The sequence below is a fragment of the Mobula hypostoma genome, chromosome 2 (genome assembly GCF_963921235.1).
Source record: "Mobula hypostoma chromosome 2, sMobHyp1.1, whole genome shotgun sequence".
Classification (NCBI taxonomy): Eukaryota; Metazoa; Chordata; class Chondrichthyes; order Myliobatiformes; family Myliobatidae; genus Mobula; species Mobula hypostoma.
Window position 1 is genome coordinate 184,891,430 of NC_086098.1, and position 14,436 is coordinate 184,905,865.

The window sequence follows — 14,436 nt, forward strand, 5'->3', positions numbered from 1 at the left end:
GCATCTGCCCACTCACCCAGCCTGTCCAAGTCACCCTGCATTCTCATAACATCCTCCTCACATTTCACACTGCCACTCAGCTTTGTGTCGTCGGCAAATTTGCTAATGTTACTTTTAATTCCCTCACCTAAATCATTAATATATATTGTAAACAGCTGCGGTCCCAGCACTGAACCTTGCGGTACCCCGCTGGTCACCACCTGCCATTCCAAAAGGGACCCGTTAATCGCTACTCTTTGTTTTCTGTCAGCCAGCCAATTTTCAATCCATGTCAGTACTCTGCCCCCAATACCATGTGCGCTAATTTTGCCCACTAATCTCCTTTGTGGGACTTTATCAAAGGCTTTCTGAAAGTCCAGGTACACTACATCCACTGGCTCACCTTTGTCCATTTTCATAGTTACATCCTCAAAAAATTCCAGAAGATTAGTCAAGCACCATTTCCCCTTCATAAAACCATGACAACTCGGACAGATCCTGTTACTGCTATCCAGATGTGTCATAATTTCATCTTTTATAATTGACTCCAGCATCTTTCCCACCACCGACATCAGGCTAACCGGTCTATAATACCCTGTTTTCTCTCCTCCTCCCTTCCTGAAGAGAGGGACAACATTAGCCACCCACCAATCCACAGGAACTGATCCTGAATCTATAGAACATTGGAAAATGATTACCAATGTGTCCACGATTTCTAAAGCCACCTCCTTAAGTACCCTGGGATGCAGACCATCAGGTCCCGGGGACTTATCAGCCTTCAGACCCAACAGTCTACCCAACACCATTTCCTGCCTAATTCCTGCCTATAAATTTCCTTCAGTTCATCCATTACCCTAGGTCCTTTGGCCACTGTTATATCTGGGAGATTGTTTGTGTCTTCCCTAGTGAAGACAGATCCAAAGTACCTGTTCAACTCGTCTGCCATTTCCTTGTTCCCCATAATAAATTCACCCATTTCTGTCTTCAAGGGCCCAATTTTGGTCTTAACTATTTTTTTTCCTTCTCACATACCTAAAGAAGCTTTTACTATCCTCCTTTATATTCTTGGTTAGTTTACCTTCGTACCTCATTTTTTCTCCGCGTATTGCGTTTTTAGTTACCGTCTGTTGCTCTTTAAAAGTTTCCCAATCCTCCAGCTTCCCACTCGGCTTTGCTATGTTATACTTCTTCTCTTTTATTTTTATACTGTCCTTTACTTCCCTTGTCAGCCATGGCCTCCCCTTACTCCCCTTAGCATCTTTCTTCCCCTTTGGAATGAACTGATTCTGCACCTTCCACATTATTCCCAGAAACACTTGTCATTGCTGTTCCACTGTTATCCTTGCTAGGATATTGTTCCATTAAACTTTGGCCAGCTCCTCCCTCATAGCACTATAGTTCCCTTTGTTCAACTGTAATACCGACACTTCCGAGTTTCCCTTCTCCCTCTCAAATTGTAGATTAAAACATCATATTATGGTCACTACCTCCTAATGGCTCCTTTACCTCGAGGTCCCTGATCAAATCTGGTTCATTGCACAACACTAAATCTAGAATTGTTCTCTCTGGTAGGCTCCATTACAAGCTGTTCTAAGAATCCATCTCGGAGGGACTCCACAAACTCCCTTTCTTGGGGTCCAGTACCAACCTGATTCCTCCCGTCTACCTGCACAATGATGCAGAGGATTTAATATGGTTGGGTGCACAAGTTTATTTTCATTCGAAGAATCCCACTTTGATTTTCTGCAAGAACTGATTATTTTTGCAAAGATTTTGATAAGTTACTGACTGAGATTTACTTTGTTTAAAAATTGTGATGTTGGAGAATTGTTATGAAAGGAGTTAAACTGTGTATATATATAATATTTGAATTTGAATTTAAACTTGTAGATATACTGCCTGGAACTGAAACTGAAGTTAACTATAGTATAATACTTAATACTTATATTTAGTTTTCTAACTAACTAGGGATAAGCAAAAAGAAAAGTTTAGTCTTTAAACTTTTAAATAGGATAAACACTAGATCTAATTAGTTAGAGAGATTAGAGTAATAAAGGAATCACACAGATTCTAATTAAAAAGGAATTTGTTGTGGTTTGATATCTAAGATTTGGAACCTAAACAGAATGTTGGAATTTTGAATTGCTCTTGCTCATATAAATATTTTGTACATATTTTTTTCTTATAAACAAAACTTATCTCCAGAAGTGTGTGGTTTCTATTCATTGTCTCCTTCCGATACCTAGAATCTTCTGATGGCCTTCTAGCACCTAGTGTAATTGGATTTTCTCAAAGAGTGCGGCGACTAGTCACATGTGATAAGATGGGTGCTACGCAGGTGTTACACATGAATTACCAATTGTCACTTGCAGAGAGGATGGCATTAATGGAGCAGAGCCAATAAAAAGGTGTTAAAGGTCAGGCGCGTGACACTGGAATGCAACATTTGAATTGATAAGAAATGAATATACAAGAGGACACTTCGACTTTGCTATGAGCAATAACTCTGGAGAATCACCATCGCCAGGAAGAACCCCCATGCCAGGGGCTGGGAGAAGAAAGGATCGATCGTTTGGCCAATGGAGATCCCCTATTTCGGTGTTATAAATTGAAAAAGTTGTCTAAGTGAGTATTGGTACAGGGGATACAGTAGAATTCATGTTCTATGTTGCTGTCCTGGGACTAACTTAGTTACATTGTTATTTGTGCAGAGATAATAAAGTGTGAACTTCGATGAATTACAAGTTGCATAGTAAATTTCCTAACCTAGTTCTGTGCACAAGCAGTCAATGCCATGACAGCAGTGTGGAAGTGCACCAGTATGTTCTGGGGAAGATGGAATTTTACCCACGGCCACAAAAGTACATCCTCTGCTGAACCTTTTCGTTAATGAAGGAGATATGGTTCTCTCACATGAGGTCCTACAAAACAATGATGTCCAAGAACCTGAGCGTTGAAATGGTGCTAACTGTACAGTTGCTAATGATAAGTAGATGGAGAGGAGAGACATTTCTCCTGAAGTCGGTATCAAATGAGGAGTATACAGTTTCATTCGAGGTCCATCATGATACCCATGATGTAGACAAACTACAAGAAGGTTCCTTCCTCAAACAAGCAGCTAAGCCACTTATAGCAAAGTGTGAGGTAGTTAATCTTAGGAAGATGAAAAAAGGAGGATTTTTATTTCATATTAGGGAAATGAGCAGAAGAGAATAACATAGATCAGAAAATGTAGATGAACAAGTTACTGAAAGTAGCTTTGCAAACTTATTTGACTGTGGATACTCTGAAATTATTATAATAAGTAACAATATATTAGAAATTTACCTTGTAAAATAAGGTCTCATATTTTCCAATTTCATCTGTACACCAGGAATGTCTTCAAAGCCTGTTGATAAATCAAAAACCTTTAGCAATTTGGTTGACAATTTTACTTTTTTGCGAATCTGTCCTGGACAGAGCACCACAAGGAGAGCTCTGAATTAGAGAGTTTCTTCCTATTAAAATGCAAACAATGGTTATAAACGACAATGACCAATTTCAGAGTAACACACACAAAATGCCGGAGAAACTCAGCAGATCAGGGAGCATCTATGAAAAGGAATAGAGCCAATGTTTCGAACTATGAAAGTTTCAATCCAAAATGTCATCTCTTTGTTTCTCTCCATAGATACTGCCTAACCTGTTGAGTTCCTCCAGCATTTTTTTGTGTGTTATTCAGGATTTCCAACATCGGAAGAAACTCCTGTGCTTGTGATAATTTTGATTTCCTTTGCATGGTTTTCATGGCAAATTATAATTAAAAGCAACAGAAACATACAGATAATGGCTTGTTTTACTTCTTTGAACAAGTGTCACTTCAGATTGAAATTTTCAATAAACTATCATATCTTTTCAATTATTCCAAAGAACTAAACTATAAGACAATGATTTGCTGTGCCTTTGTCCTGTTTTCTACAGAGGCAAGAGTATTCCAATGACAGTGACTTGGCAACTTTCATGCATTCTGTAAGATAGTGCTTCACACACTCTGGTTTATTTTTGTTTTTTCAATGTGGTCAGTTCCATGAAGTCCATCATTTAGTGGCTAACCCTAACTATCTTTAGGTCAAGCATGGAATGATTGCTGGGAAGTGTAGAAAGTCTGGATTCACATACAGATTTCCTATACAGAATGACATTACTGTACTAGATGGGTTTTACAATGGTCTTGCAGTTTTATTATTTAATGAGCCAAATTTCCCAGCTGAAGTATCTCTAGATCATTCATCTCAGCTGCTATTTTCCTCACAACATAAGCACTGTCATAGAAAAGTACAGAACAAAGACAGGTTCTTCGGCCCATCTAATCTATGTTGAACCATTTGAACTGCCTGCACCAGGATCATAGCCTTCCTCACCCCTATCATCTATGTACCTTTCCAAACTTCTCTTAAACACTGAAATTGAGGTTGCATGCACCACTTGCACTGCCAGCTCATTTGACACTCTCACAACCCTCTGAGTGAAGGAGTTTCCCCTCATGTTCCCTAAACTTTTCAGTTTTCACCCTTAACCTATGACCCCTGGTTGTAGTCTCACTCAACCTAGTAGAAAAAGTCTGCTTGTGTTTACCCTATCTATACCCCTCATAATTTTGTATACCTCTATCAAATATTTCAAAAAGGACAGGGAGGGAGACAAAAGAGGTAGGGGATTGGCATTACTAATCAGGGATAATATCACGGCTGCAGAAAAGGAGGAGTTCATGGAGGGATTATCTACTGAGTCCTGTGGGTGGAAGTCAGAAACAGGAAGGGGGCAATAACTCTACTGGATGTATTTTTATAGACCCCCCCCAATAGTAACAGAGACATCAAGGAGCAGATTAGGAGGCAAATTCTGGAACAATGCAATAATGGGGTTGTTGTGATGGGTGATTTCAACTTTCTTAATATTGACTGGCATCTCCTTAAAGGAAGGGGTTTAGATGGGGTGGAGTTTGTTAGGTGTGTCCAGGAAAGTTTCTGACACAATATGTAGATAAGCCAATTAGAGGAGAGGCTGTACCTAATCTGGTATTGGGAAATGAACCAGGTCAGGTGTCAGATCTTGGAGGTAGTGATCACAACCTTTATCATAGCGCTGGAGAAGGATAGGAGCAAACAATTTGGGAAAACATTTAATTGGGGTAGGGGAAAATATGATGCTATTAGGCAGGAACTTGGGAGTATAAATAGGGAGATGTTCTCAGGAAAACGCACGGCAGAAATATGGCAAATGTTCCAGGAACATTTGCATGGCATTCTGCATAGGTACGTTCCATTGAGGCAGGGAGAGGATGGCAGGGTAAAAGAACCATGCCATACAAAGGAGGTGGAAAATATAGTTAAGAAGAAAAGAAAAGCTTACGAAAGGTTCAAGAAACTAGGTACTGTTACAGCTCTAGAAAACTGCAAGGTTGCTAGGAAGGAGCTTAAGAATGGAATTTGGAGAGCTAGTAGGGGCCATGAGAAGGCCTTGGTGTGCAGGATTAAGGAAAACCCCAAAGCATTCTACAAATACGTGAAGAGCAAGAGATGAGCCGTGTGAGAATAGGACCAATCAGGAGTGATAGTGGAAACATGTGCAAAGGAGGCAGCAGAGGTACTTAATGAATACTTTGCTTCAGTGTTCACCAGTGAAAAGGACCTTGGCAATTGTGGGGATGACTTACAGTGGACTGAAGCACTTTAGTGTATAGAAACTAAGAAACTACTGTGTGAAGCGAGGGAGGAGATTGCTGAGCCTCTGGCAATGATCTTTGCATCATCAATAGGGACAGCAGAAGTACCAGAGGACTGGAAGGTTGCAGATGTTGTTCCCCTGTTCAAGATAGGGAGTTGAAATAACCCAGGAAATTATAGACCAGTGAGTCTTACTTCAGTGGTGGACAAGTTGTTGGATAACATCCTGAGAGGCAGGATTTATGAGTACTTGGAGAGGCATAATATGATTAGGGATAGTCAGCATGGCTTTCCCAAGGGCGGGTCATGCCTTACAAGCCTGACGGAATTCTTTGAGAATGTAACAAAACACATTGATGAAGGTAAAGCAGAGGACGTAGTCTACATGGATTTCAGTAAGGCATTTGATAAGGTTCCCGTTGCAAGGCTCATGCAGAAAGTAATGAGGCATGGGATCCAAGGAGACCTTGCTTTGTGAATCCAGAATTGGCTTGCCCACAAAAGGCAAAGGGTGGTTGTAGTTGGCCTGAGTTCTGCATGGAGAACAGTGACCAGTAGTGTTCCACAAGAATACTGGGACCCCTCCTCTTTGTGATTTTTATAAATGACCTAGATGAGGAAGTAGAAAGGGTGGATTAGTAAGTTTGCTGGAGACACAAAAGTTAGGGGTGTTGTTGATGGACTGGAGGGTTGTCATGGGTTACAACGAGACATCGATAGGATGTTGAATTGGGCTGAGAAGCGGCAGATGGACTTCAATCCAGATAAGCGTGAGGTGGTTAATTTTGGTAGGTCAAATTTGGAGACAGAGTATAGAATTAATGATAAGACTCTTGGCAGTGTGGAGGATCTGAGAAATCTTGGGGTCCGTGTCCATAGGACACAAAGCTGCTACGCAGGATGACAATGTTGTAAAGAAGGCATATGGTGTGTTGGCCTTCATCAACCATGGGATTGAGTTCAAGAGCCAAGAGGTAATGTTACAGCTATATTAGACTTTAGTTAGACCCCTCTTGAAGTACTGTGTTCAGTATGGTCACTTCACTACAGGAAGGATATGGAAACTATAGAAAGGGTGCAGAGGAGATTTACAAGGATGTTTCCTGGATCGGAGAGCATGCCTTATGAGAATAGATTGAGCGAACCTGACCTTCTCTCCTTGGTCAACAGAGAATAAGATGTGACTTGATAGAGATTTAAAAGATGATGAGAGGCATTGATCATGTGGATAGCCAGAGGCTTTTCCCCAAGGCTGAAATGGCTAAAATGAGGGGGCATCACTTTAAGGTGCTTGGAAGTAGGTACAAGGGGGATGTCAGAGATAAGTTTTTTACACAGAGAGTGGTGGGTGCATGGAATACACTGCCAGCAACAGTGGTAGTGGTGGATACAATAGGGTCTTTTAAGAGACTCTTAGATAGGTACATGGAGCTTAGAAAAATAGAGGGCTATGCAGTAGGGAAATTCTAGGCAGTGTCTAGAGTAGATGACGTGGTTAGCACAAAATTGCGGACCTAAGTTCTATGTTCTAAATCTTCTTTTAATCTTCTAGTTTATTTAGCTTTGAGCTGCTGGTTTTTTTTATCCCATTAATTCAAATGTGAGTTAGAAGTACTGATAAGTTGTTATTTAACAAGCTGTACTCTATAAGTAGGAGATCCACAAACATTGCTGGAGACTCAGTGTACAATTAGAGCCATTAATGCTGTATTTGTTCATCAAACATGATCCCTCAGTGCTCTGTTGCACCAAATTTATATAAACTTAGCCTTCCAGTGGTTTAAGCTACTTACTTCATAAGCCTTTTCTGGATCTTACACTTGGTACAACTCATGACTACCTTTTGAGCGATCAGTCTATAGTTGTCACAGTCCAAGTGTGATGCCCATTTTAGAAGTTTGCAATATTTGCTAATAACCACAAACAGAAATAAACATCCAGCAGTAAGCTTCAGACACAAGTTAATAGTGCTTTGTTGTCACTTGTTTTGGCAACTGGAAGAAAAGCCTTCTATTTTAGTTTATTAAATGTGTTAAATAAATGACAGAATGGTCAAGCACAGAGAAACAAGTGGTTTCACATATTGAGTAACACACACAAGATGCTGGAGGAACTCAGTAGGTCAGGTGACATCTATAGAGAGGAAGAAGAAGTTGGCATTTTGGCCGAGACCTTTCATCAGTTCTGGAAAGGAAGGTAACAATGTCAGAATAAGAAGGTTTCGGTGAAGGGAAGGAGTACTGGATGGAAGGTGATAGGTGAAGCCAGGTGAGGTGCAAGATAGGTGGATGGGAGAGGGGAGAGGGGAGAGAAGCTGAGAGATGCTAGGGGGAAAAGGTAAAGGGTAGAAGAAGAAGGAATCTGATAGGAGAAGAGGTTCCACTTACTTTTCAGGTCTATGGACTATTTACCATCCAGGGAAAAGACACTTCATTTGTGTCATCTTAAGTATTTTGTGAGTGTGATGAAACAATTCTCAGATGGAAAAGTCTAAACTGGCCATGTTGTCATTGGTTCATCCATTACAGCCAAGTCAATGAGAGAGTTGTTTAAATCCCTGGGTATATATTTTGGATTCAGCGTTGCTTTCCAGTAAGCTTATTGGCAGGGCACAGGTAATACTGTAACATTGACATGGTTTGCTGTAATGTTTCATGCATATTTTAATCAGATCATGAGCAGATTTACAATAAGGAGTTAGATTTGAACGTGCCTTGTGGGAATCTAATACAGACTGATTAAGGATAAGTCGATATCTGACTTATGGAAGTCTTTTAAAAACCAGATGGTTAGAGTTCAGAACCAGTATGTTCCTGTGAAGATGAATGACACGGGTAGCATGAGATATTGTAAATTTAGTCAAAAAGGAAAAGGAAGTATACATTAGTTTTAGGAAGCTGAAATCAGACAAAGTCTCTGAGAAATAAAAAATAAGCAGGAAACCAGTCTGTGGTCTTCTCACCTGCAACAATCTTTAGACCAGTTATGGTCCAACCACTTCCATAAGATTTTTTTGTGAATTCATATGTAATATCTTATGTAATACTGATTCATTAAATTTTTGAAAGGCAATAAACTGTAAAACAGTTATGGAATAGACAGGTGATTCAATTCTATTGGTTCCTGTGAGTGTTTCCACATTTTGCCCACATTTCTTAGAGCAATGAGTGTGGAATTGTAAGAGAAGAAGGAGTGCTTTATTTGAGGAACTGGGAAAAGATGTAGAAGCATTCACAGGAACCAGTTTGGTCTGAATCACCAGTCTGTATCATAACTGCTCTCTGGTATTTTGTCTTTTATGCATTTATTCTATCAATATTACATAAGATATCACATGATAAATTCAGGAAAAAAGTGTGAAGGTCATTGGAATCCAATTAATCTAAAGATTGTTCTAAGTGTTGCAGATGAGAAAGCTACAGAGGGTCCTGGTCCAAGCTGAATTAACTTACTTTTAAAATCCCAATTAGCTCCATTTCTCAAGGAAAAGATAATTCCTTGGGCACCACAGAGCTGCAGCAGATAGTGTGATACTATTACAGCTTGGGACGTCAAAGATCAGAGTTCAATTCTGGCCTCTCTGTATGTCCTTCCCGTGGAAAGTGTGGGTTTTTTCCCCCAAGTTATCTGGTTTCTTCCCACAGTCCAAATATATACTGGGTGGGTTAATTAGTCATTGTTATTGTCCCGTTAATAGTTTAGAATTAAATCGAGGTTGTTGGGGGTTGCTGGGTGTCACAGTCGGAAGGGCCTTTTCCGCACTGTACCTCTAAATAATTTTTTAAAATTTAAAATCCTTGGTAACTCCCTTCTGGGATGGGGAGGTGTTTGATAACAACAGACAACAAAGATTTTGTTTCCTGAATACTTCTGGGTCTATCATATGGATTTTGGGTTGCTGATCATGATGTTGCTTTCTTCCATCTCCTTTCTTATATTAGATTTTTGATTTAATCTGTCATCCATTTATTCTTTGTACTTTTATCTTTTTTGGGTATCACTGACTTTGCTGATTCTACCAAGGCTTCCTTTAGAGAGTTGAACTTCATTTCTACCTGATTGCTATCATCTTCAACAGATTCTATTTCTAGACTTTGAAATCTATTCCTTACGTCAATTGTAAATTTTTGTCTTAAGTCTTCTTTAATTAATTGTGAGTAGTCAAGGGATTTTTCAGGTTTTTCCTTCTTTAGTTTTTTAAGTTTTACTTTTACATGACATATTACTGGATTATGGTCACTATTACAGTCTGCACCTGGATATGTTTTGCATTGAGTCACTGAGCTTCTAAATCTTTGGTTTATAGTAATAAAGTCAATTTGATCTCTGGTGTTATCACCTGGACTTTTCCAGGTCCAGAAGCATCTTGAATGGTTTTTAAAGTATGTATTCATAATAGTCATAGTCATAGTCATAGTCATAGTCATACTTTATTGATCCCGGGGGAAATTGGTTTTTGTTACAGTTGCACCATAAGTAATAAATAGTAATAAAACCATAAATAGTTAAATAGTAATATGTAAATTAGGCCAGGAAATAAGTCCAGGACCAGCCTATTGGCTCTGGGTGTCTGACCCTCCAAGGGAGGAGTTGTAAAGTTTGATGGTCACAGGCAGGAATGACTTCCTATGACGCTCTGTGTTGCATCTCGGTGGAATGAGTCTCTGGCTGAATGTACTCCTGTGCCCAACCAGTACATTATGTAGTGGATGGGAGATATTGTTCAAGATGGCATGCAACTTGGACAGCATCCTCTTTTCAGACACCACCATCAGAAAGTCCAGATCCATCCCCACAACATCACTGGCCTTACGAATGAGTTTGTTGATTCTGTTGGTGTCTGCTACCCTCAGCCTGCTGCCCCAGCACACAACAGCAAACATGATAGCACTGGCCACCACAGACTCGTAGATCATCCTCAGCATCGTCCGGCAGATGTTAAAGGACCTCAGTCTCCTCAGGAAATAGAGACGGCTCTGACCCTTCTTGTAGACAGCCTCAGTGTTCTTTGACCAGTCCAGTTTATTGTCAAATCGTATCCCCAGGTATTTGTAATCCTCCACCATGTCCACACAGACCCCCTGGATGGAAACAGGGGTCGCCGGTACCTTAGCTCTCCTCAGGTCTACCACCAGCTCCTTAGTCTTTTTCACACTAAGCTGCAGATAACTCTGCTCACACCATGAGACAAAGTTTCCTACCGTAGCCCTGTACTCAGCCTCATCTCCCTTGCTGATGTATCCAACTATGGCAGAGTCATCAGAAAACTTCTGAAGATCACAAGACTCTGTGCAGTTGTTGAAGTCCGAGGTGTAAATGGTGAAGAGAACGGGAGACAAGACAGTCCCCTGTGGAGCCCCAGTTCTGCTGATCATTCTATCGGACACACAGTGTTGCAAGCACATGTACTGTGGTCTGCCAGTCAGGCAATCAAGAATCCATGATACCAGGGAAGCATCCACCTGCATCGCTGTCAGCTTCTCCCCCAGCAGAGCAGGACAGATGGTGTTGAACGCACTGGAGAAGTCAAAAAACATGACCCTCACAGTGCTCGCTGGCTTGTCCAGGTGGGCGTAGACACGGTTCAGCAGGTAGACGATGGCATCCTCAACTCCTAGTCGGGGCTGGTAGGCGAACTGGAGGGGATCTAAGTGTGGCCTGACCATAGGCCGGAGCAGCTCCAGAACAAGTCTCTCCAGGGTCTTCATGTTGTGGGAGGCCAATGCCACCAGTCTGTAGTCATTGAGGCCGCTGGGGTGTGGCGTCTTCGGCACAGGGACGAGGCAGGACGTCTTCCACAGCACAGGAACCCTCCAGAGCTTCAGGATCAGGTTGAATACATGGCGAAGTACTGCACATAGCTGAGGGGCACAGGCTTTGAGCACCCTGGTACTGACACCATCCGGTCCTGCAGCCTTGCTTGGGTTGAGACGTTTCAGCTGTCTTCTAATGAACTGATTATTCATCTTTCACTATTCTACACATTTCTTGCCTCTTTCATTTCTTTCCCCTAGTCCAAATTTTCCAATGGTATTTCCATCAGCACCTTGTCCCACTTTAGCATTTAGATCTCCCATGACGATAACAATATCTTGAGATTTGCATCCATTCTTTGCTTGTTCAAGCTCTTCATAAAATTTATCTATATCCTCATTTGTTCCATCTTTTGTTGGTTCATATATCTGTATAATTGCTAAATCAAATGGTTGTCCTCTGAATCTAACAAGGAGCACTCTTTCTGATATTGTCCAATATCCTAAAACACTTTTTGCCATGTTTTCATCCATAAGAATTCATACTCCATTAGTATGGGATGTTCCACAAGAATAAATTAGTGTTTTATTTCTAATCTGACATGTTCCAGCACCTGTCCAATGAACTTCGCTAATTCCCGTGATGTTAATCTTTAGTCTTTCCATTTCATTTATCACATTGTCCAATCTTCCTGCTTGGTATAGGGTTCTTACATTCCAAGTGGCAATAATTTTCTTTTGTGTTACTTGAATTTTATGAAAAGTAGCTTGATGACGGTCGGGGATCCCCTGCTGCCCAGAATCAACCTTAGCGAGGAATTGTCTGTTGTTGTGCATTTTGTGAGTTTGACCATGGTTTTCTTAGCAAATATATTCTAGGAAATTTAGTATCTAGCAATGGTGGTTTGCTATTGTCTTCCATTGGGCGAACTAAAGAAATCACCATTTCTCTTCCCAAATGATCATCCACCTGTACTGTAGCCATTGACATTTGAGGTCCTAGCTCATCCGCCTTCTCCGTCATAAGTTCAGTTACTGAACCTGCCGGATCTGCCGTTGGCCTTCGGTCGTATCCTGAGCAGGAACCCTTGCAGGTGTTACCGTTACGGGCCAGAGTTGCCCTGACAGCAATGAATGACTGAGGGGTAACTCCACTTCCCCTAGGCTCTGAAAGTCCCCAATCAGAGCCTCATCACCAGTTGCAGTTTAGAGTCATACCCAGGACTTTTTGAATTTTATGAGCAGTAGCTTGATAACGGTCGTGGATCCCCTGCTGCCCAGAATAATATCAGAAGAGATGAAAAAATCAGTATTTATCACACTTCCTAAGAAACCTGGAGCAGTAGAATGTGAATTACATAGGACCATATGTTTAATGAGTTGTATCACTAAGATACTTCTAAGAATTTTGATGACAAGAGCTAAAAGTAAGATACAAGCTGAAATAGGTAAAGAATCATGTGGTTTTGTGAAAGACAAAAGTACAAGAAATATGATATTAATGTTACTATCAGAATGAACTATTCTAGTGCAAAAAGATTTGTTTGTTTGTTTTATCAACTACACAAACGGATTTGATAAAATGAAACACAGTAAGTTATTTGAAATATTACAGGAAACTCTAGATCTAGATTCGAAAGACCTTCGCCTAATCAGAAATCTGTACTGGGAACAAACTGCCGCTGTAAGAATAGATGGAAAAGTGAGTCAGTTTACGAAAATCAAGAGAGCCACTAGACAAGGGTGTGTTTTCTCCCCTGATTTGATTAATGTGTACAGTGAAACAATATTACAAAAAATAAGAGACATCTGGGGTATCAAAGTTGGCAGTGAAAACATCAATAACTTCAGATATGCAGATGACACTGTGTTAATTGCAAGTATGGAGGAAGAACTACAAAACTCATTTGATACAGTTGTTGAAGAAAGTGCAAAAATGGGTCTATCTATCAATTGCAAAAAGACAGAATGTATGGTGATATCCAAAAAGAAGGAGAATCCTATCTGCAGGCTGAGAATAAATGGGGAAGACATAAAACAAGTACAGAACTTTTGCTACTCAGGAAGCTGAGTGACATCAGATGGCAGGTGCGATATGGACATCAAAAGAAGAATAAGGAAGGCAAAGGACAGAATTACGAGAATGAAGAGTATACTGACCAACACTAAAGAAGGCATGACAGCCCGCCTCAGAGCACTGAGATGTTACGTTTATCCAGTTATGTTATATGGCTCAGAATATTGGACAATATCTAGTAACATGAGGAAATGAATTGAAGCTGCAGAGATGTGGTTTTTGAGGAGGATGCAAAGAACAACGTGGACAAAACGAGTATCTAACGAGGATGTCATGAACAGAGCAAGCACAAAAACAGAATTGATGTATGAGATCATGAAAAGGCAACGTGACTTTATTGGACATGTGATTCGGAAAGAGGAGTTAGAATGCACGGTGATTATGGGAAAGATTGAAGGAAAGAAAGCAAGAGGAAGGCAAAGACAAATGATGATGGAGACAGCAGCCAGAGAACTGGAAATGAGTACCAATGAATTGATCCACTTGACCGGAAACAGGAATGTGTGGGCCATGGCAGTCAAAGCTCAAACTGGGCATGGCACCTGATGATGATGATGATGAGCTCTGTCTTTAATACCATCATTCCAAATAAACTGATTCCTAAGCTCCAGAACCTGGGCCTTAGCACTCAGATCTGCAGCTGGAACTTCAACTTCCTCACAGACAGGACCCAGGCTGTAAAAATAGGGGACAAGCTCTCCTCTACAATCACTCTCAGCACTGGTGCCCCACAAGGCTGTGTACTCAGCTCCCTGCTGTACTCACTGTACACCCATGATTGTGTAGCCAAGTTTCCATCGAACTCAATATATAAGTTTGCTCTTGACACAACAATTGTAGGCCGTATCTCGGGTAATGATGAGTTTGAGTACAGAGAAGAAATTAAGAACCTGGTGGCATGGTGGGAAGACAATAACCTATC

The 14,436-nt window shown here is 40.8% G+C and overlaps 1 protein-coding gene across 3 annotated transcripts in view; it reads left to right on the forward strand.

Annotated features, from left to right (window-relative positions):
* Positions 1-2,435: 2,435 nt before the first annotated feature.
* Positions 2,436-14,436, forward strand: part of slco4a1 (solute carrier organic anion transporter family, member 4A1) — a 294,821-nt gene continuing 282,820 nt past the window's right edge. For all 3 annotated transcript variants that reach the window (XM_063041236.1, XM_063041245.1, XM_063041242.1), the window contains exon 1: positions 2,436-2,604. The gene's annotated coding sequence lies outside the window, so the exon portion shown is untranslated. The remainder of the gene's footprint in view (positions 2,605-14,436) is intronic.